This window comes from Astatotilapia calliptera, chromosome 11 (assembly GCF_964374335.1).
Source record: "Astatotilapia calliptera chromosome 11, fAstCal68.1, whole genome shotgun sequence".
NCBI lineage: Eukaryota > Metazoa > Chordata > Actinopteri > Cichliformes > Cichlidae > Astatotilapia > Astatotilapia calliptera.
The window spans coordinates 1384330-1390277 of record NC_137432.1 but is presented as its reverse complement, the minus strand read 5'-3'; the positions used below and the strand labels follow the sequence as shown (position 1 = coordinate 1390277).

Here is a 5948-nt window from a genome sequence, read left to right as displayed (position 1 = left end):
TAACTCTGAACTCCTACAGGGGCTATGACACCAACAGAGTAAATTCACAGACTCCGCCCCCAGCACGGCTCCAATCGAAGCTGAAGTGAAGCCGTTTCAGAACATTTTGCTCTACATATTTGAGTTGTTTGCCATGCTTGGTAAGTCATTTTTTCAAAGATTGTTTCAATTATTATTATGAGCTTTTACTTCTGTGGCTCTTTGGAGTTGAGACAAAGCTGTGTGAAAGGCATTAGCCATGTTGCTCAGTGATAGCATAACATTCTGTTTTAGCTAGCTGAAAGGTATTGTTTGCGGGCAAATACCACAGCCTTGAAAAAAAGCTTGCATGTGAATTTTCAGTCAAACTTTTGGTCAAATACACCTAAAACAATGTCTAGAATGTGAAATGTTGGTATAATGGTGCTACTTGAAGCCTGAAAACGATCTCCCTTAAAAAAAAAACGAGCAAACAGCAGTAGCAGGGGTCCTGACTGGATTCTACGTTAGCATAGATCCCTCCAGAGTTTTGTGCACACGGTTTAGGTAAAAATGAAAAAGGTTGAGGTTTTACATTTAGTTCAGTATTACCTGTTGCCTGTGTCCTTGTCTTTTGGGAAAATACTTTACACAAGTAATGGCTCAAAGAGGATTCCTTTTTTTTTTACTGTGCTGCAATTGTTTACTGGATTATTTGTGCCATTAATTAGTGTCAACTAATTTTTATTCAATCTCCGCACAGGATATGCTTGTGAAGATGGAATATGGGGGAGAGCAGAAGTGCGTTGAAGTTCCACAAAGGGATGAATGAAGGACATGCATATTGTATTGAAGAAATAGGTGATGAGAATGCTGTTATTTGCATTTACCATGTCAGACCTTTTGATAAACACAATTCTAATGAAAGTGAGAACATGTACACTGTTACATCTTTCAGAAAATGTTTTGAAATTGTGGTGCACAGTTCAGAATAAATGTTTTTCAAAAACCATTGCATCTTTTTAGTAAATGTTTATTTCCAAAATACATTTCTAGAAGTTCAGAACAGTAAAATTCCCGCTTTTTAGAATGAATTAGAAGATAACTCTTACGTAGTTAAACTAAAATACTCTTTGAGAGTTAATATATAAACTCTTAACACCAAGTGTTAAATTATCAACTCCAGACAGATTTGGTGTTTAACACTAAATCAGAGTTAACGTACCAACTCTCAAAAAGAGTTAAATTAACACTCTCTGGTGTGGACCCACCCATATGGAAAAGAAATAGTAAAAACATATATGATTTACTCATGAAAGTGGCTACTTTCATGAGTAAATCATATATAAATCATATAAGGCTTACATGATTTACTCATGAAAGTGGCCACTTTCTCATTACTTTCCTATATTTTTTTTAGTAAGTATACAAAACATACAAGTTTCATTATATAATTTTTCAAGGAATCTTATATGTGTTTTCACTCTTGTATGCTTTTCATACAAGTTTCATACAAGACAGATAAAAACTTTATAAGATTTATATATATCTTTTCCATATGGGCATATAGACACTTTAATAGTGTTGAAATCAAATCCGACAGTGTTAATTTGGACATGCTGGATTTGCTGTGTACAAAGACATAGATATAGCAAGGCCACAATGCTCCTTTTTATATATTTACCCCACCCCAAGAACATATTGGACACCGATCCAGAAGGGGAAAGAAATTAAAATAAATAAATGAATAAAGTGAATTTAAATGAGGTACAAGGAAGTTCACCATATTTGAAGATGTGCACTTAAAGGGGAATAGTTTACACAAAATGAATCCCAATCACACAGAAAAAATAAAAAAGCATCTTTCAGGTGGGTATGGTTTTAATTTTCTCTAAATGTATCCCAAACAGCAAAGAATCTCTCCTTCGACCCCTTGAGAGCGTACTTTATCTTTTCCAACTGTATAAATTGTATCAGGTCACTGAACCACAGAGCCGCTTTGGGTGGCTTTTTTGATTTCCAATGCAACAATATCCTTCTGCTGCAAGCAGTGTAGTGAAAGCGACTATGTTTTTATGACTGTTACTTAGTGTTCTATGTCTTCTCTCTGTGACACCAAATATGCTCATAACTGCATTGGGTTGAAGCTCAACATTCAATGCTTCGGACAATGTTTTGAAAATTGTTGAGCAGTAGGCTTTTAAAGTTGGACATGACCAAAACATATGTGTTAAATCTGCAGAGGGATTTCTACATGTCTCGCAGCTTGCATCTATGTTTGGAAATATTTTGGCCAGTCTTGCCTTGGAGTATTGAATGCGGTGTAGAATCTTGAACTGTATGATGTTTAATTTGGCACAGAAAGTGCTGTTGTTTACTCTTAAAAGAGCGCTCTCCCAGGTCTCCTCCTCCAAAACCACCCCCAGCTCATTCTCCCAGTCTGCTTTGATCTTTGCCATTGTTATATTCTGAAAGGAGGCTATACAATTACTAATTCTTCAGATTAGACCTTTAGACTTAAATGTTAGTTTCAACAGATCCTCTACAGCAGTAAATGGAGTTATATTTGCAAAGTCAGGGTTATGATGCTGAAGGAAGTGACGAACTTGGAAGTATCTAAATAAGCTGAACGAGGGAGGTCAAATTTGTGTGACAAATCCTGAAAACTTGCCAAGACACCGTCTAGGTAGGTTCAAGGTTCAAGGTTCTTTATTTGTCACATGCATAGTTATACAAGTATAACACACAGTGAAATGTAGCCTGACACGCTCCTCGACATGTGCAAAAAAATTGGGGGGGGGGGGGGGGGTGTAGAGGAAGAACATTATATATATATATATATATATATATATATATATATAGTATATACATTGGGTGAATGTGCAGTAGTAGCAGCAAGCAGGTGAATTCTGTACATTAATATGAATAGACATCTGACTATTTTACAGGATAGACAGTATAAACACATTTAAAATTAAAGGAATTGAAATGTACATTGTGCCTTGGTTTAGTGTCTGGAAGAGTCCTGTCTCAGTCAATTACAGATGATGTGAGAGGGCGGGTGTGTGTGTTTAGGGCACGGATGGCTTGGGGATAGAAGCTCCTCTTGAGTCTCTCTGTCCTTGCCCGGAAGATGCTGAACCTTCTACCAGATTGCAGAAGTTGGAACAGTTTGTTGCCAGGATGGGACGGGTCCTTCAGTATCTGCGCTGCTCTAGTCCAGCATCTCCTGGTGTAGGTGTCCTGAAGCGGGGGGAGAGCAATCCTGCAGCAGCGTTCTGCTGTACGGATCACTCTCTGGAGAGCTTTTTGGTCCTTCACACAGCTGTTCCCAAACCGCGATGTCATGTTCTGTGTGAGGATGCTCTCCACAGCGCCTGTATAGAAAATCCTGAGGATCTTTGGAGAGACCCTGAACTTTCTCAGTTGTCGTAGGTGATACAGGCGCTGCCTAGCCTTTTTGGTCTGGACCTGAATGTGGGCAGCCCATGTCAGGTCTGAGGAGATGTGGACACCAAGATACTTGAAGGACTGCACCCTCTCCACTGGAGCTCCATTGATGATAATGGGCTTGTAGTCTCTGTGCTGACCCCTTCTGAAGTCCACCACTAGCTCCTTTGTCTTGCTGACGTTCAGCTGGAGGTGGTTGTCCTGGCACCACGATGCCAGATTCTTCACTTCATCCATGTAGGCCGTCTCATCGTTGTTGGAGATGGCACCCAACACCACTGTGTCGTCAGCAAACTTCACAATGGTGTTGGAGCCATGGGTGGCCACACAGTCTGAAGTGTAGAGGGAGTAGAGCAGTGGCGAGAGGTAGGGCTGAACGATATATCGCATTTGCGATAATATCGCGACATGATCAAGTGCAATTTTCTAACCTCAAAGGCTGCGATTATACTCTGGACATGTCCAAATTCATGGGCTGCATCCTCCTGAGGCCGCATTTGTAGACCGATTACGTCACAGCGACGCGCCGAAGGCTGTCCAAATTCGTAGACTCCTCCGAATGTAGCCGACAAATGCGTCCTCCTTTTCCCCGAATTTGAAGGATGGGTCGGGTGTGTCCTTCGTGGCCTACCATATCCCAGAATTCATAGCGCGGCCCAGCCAAACTCCAGTTTCCAACAATGGCGGCCGCTACTAAGTTTTAAAATTACTCATACTAATCTTTCTGGGTCACAAAATAGACTTTTAACATATTTTCAGGCGAGAAAGTAGTTGTGTAAACATCAAATATCTGCTCGGTTTATCAAGATATCCCATATTTGCAAAAGTGCTTCGACGTTTTCAGAGGCGTCTGCTACCCACCAGCTCGATAGCTAGCCGGGAGCTCGAGGGTTACTGATGCGGCCGAGAACGGCACAACTCCCGGCACATCATTTTCAGATCACCGCGGACTTTCGCTGCTTGGGTTAAACGTAATATATATGTCACTTAGACAACCTAAAAATGTTATTGTTGGGCTTTTTTCAGTGTTTTGTTTGTTCGTGAGTAAATCGGTTTGGCTGAGATTAAAGTTATTAGATTAGATAAAATAAAACTTTATTAATCCCCCGGGTGGGTTCCTCCTTGGTTTTCACACAGCTGACTAAACGTCAAACAGAAAACTTATTAAACAGAAGTATGAGATGGTCGAGAGTTTACGCCAGTGTCTGGTTATATTTTAGACAGCAAGAAGCAGACGGCCGAGTTTATTAAACTCCACCGAGACAGCGGCGACGCTAATCAGAACTAGACCGTCCAATTTCACGCCTTTAAATTTTAAAGGCGTGTTTGTGTGTGTGTTTATACAATTGCTATTATGTTTGCACTTTATGTGTAATGTTACTGACTGCAGAGATCAGTAAGATGTGTGTATTTTTTATTTATTAGTTTTATTTATTTAATATTATTTTTTAATTGAATGACTGTCTAGTAGTTCACAGATGTCGAAAAACTGAGTGTGGTAAAGCCACTGATTTTTTTTATGTATATTTCTGCAATCTGCACATTGTACTGACTTTCATTTTAATGTTTACACCAGGGTTCCTTGTCAGCACTTTATGCTCAGATGTTTGTAAGCTAAAAATAAACTATTGTGTATGTTCAAATATACTGTTGTGATTGAAGAAGTTAAATAAAAATGTCAGTCATCAATTCATGCATCACCTCATGTCATCATAACAGAGGTCTGTCTTCCAGGAAAGAACAGTTTAAAATTAATGTAATATAGTATTGGCCATACTATATGATGTATTGCTTGTCTTTGTTTAATAATACAGAAGACAAAGACCTTAAAAAATAATCGCATATCGCATCGCAATCTTGGGGCAAAAAATCGCAATTAGATTATTTTCCATAATCGTTCAGCCCTAGCGAGAGGACAGATCCCTGTGGTGCTCCTGTGTTGATGGTGATGCTGTTAGAGACGCACCTGCCCACCCTCACCACCTGAGTTCTGCCAGTGAGGAAGAAAATTATAATTATAATCCAATTATTTATGTTGTAAACTATTCATATAAATCAGGTCACTTTAACCTTGCTGAAGTGAGGTAACATTTTTTCTTATGGATGAAGTGGCCTAATCTGAGCTTTGATCATTTGTTGAATGATTTGACAAGCAGTTGGGCACTATTAGTTTTAGTTTGAAAACTAGTTTGGAATAGCCTCGTCATAAAATTTAAGTGAGCAATTTTATAAGACTTAACCATGGAATTAACACAGGCTCTACTTAGTCTGTCTTTTGCACCTTATCCAGGTGTCTGATTGCATAGACTTTGGATCCATGGCAGGTGGTGTCTTGACTCAGTTTTTCTTTTTGACCCAAACATATGTTTTTCTTTCCTCAGGGAAAAGTTCTGACAAAAGCTACACCAGTAAATCACGGAGGGTTTGGATGATTGCAGCCTTTCAGTTCTAAATGGTGGGCCAAGCATACGCATATTTATGCAAATTAATGTCTAAATGAATTTTGTGTTGCACACACTGACAGTGACCTACATAGAATC

The 5948-nt window shown here is 39.3% G+C and overlaps 1 long non-coding RNA gene across 1 annotated transcript; it reads left to right on the top strand.

Moving 5' to 3' along the window:
* Positions 1-970, top strand: LOC145431916 (uncharacterized). Its single transcript, XR_013912237.1, has 2 exons — positions 1-140; positions 722-970. It is a non-coding gene; the product is annotated as an uncharacterized LOC145431916 (long non-coding RNA).
* Positions 971-5948: the final 4978 nt, after the last annotated feature.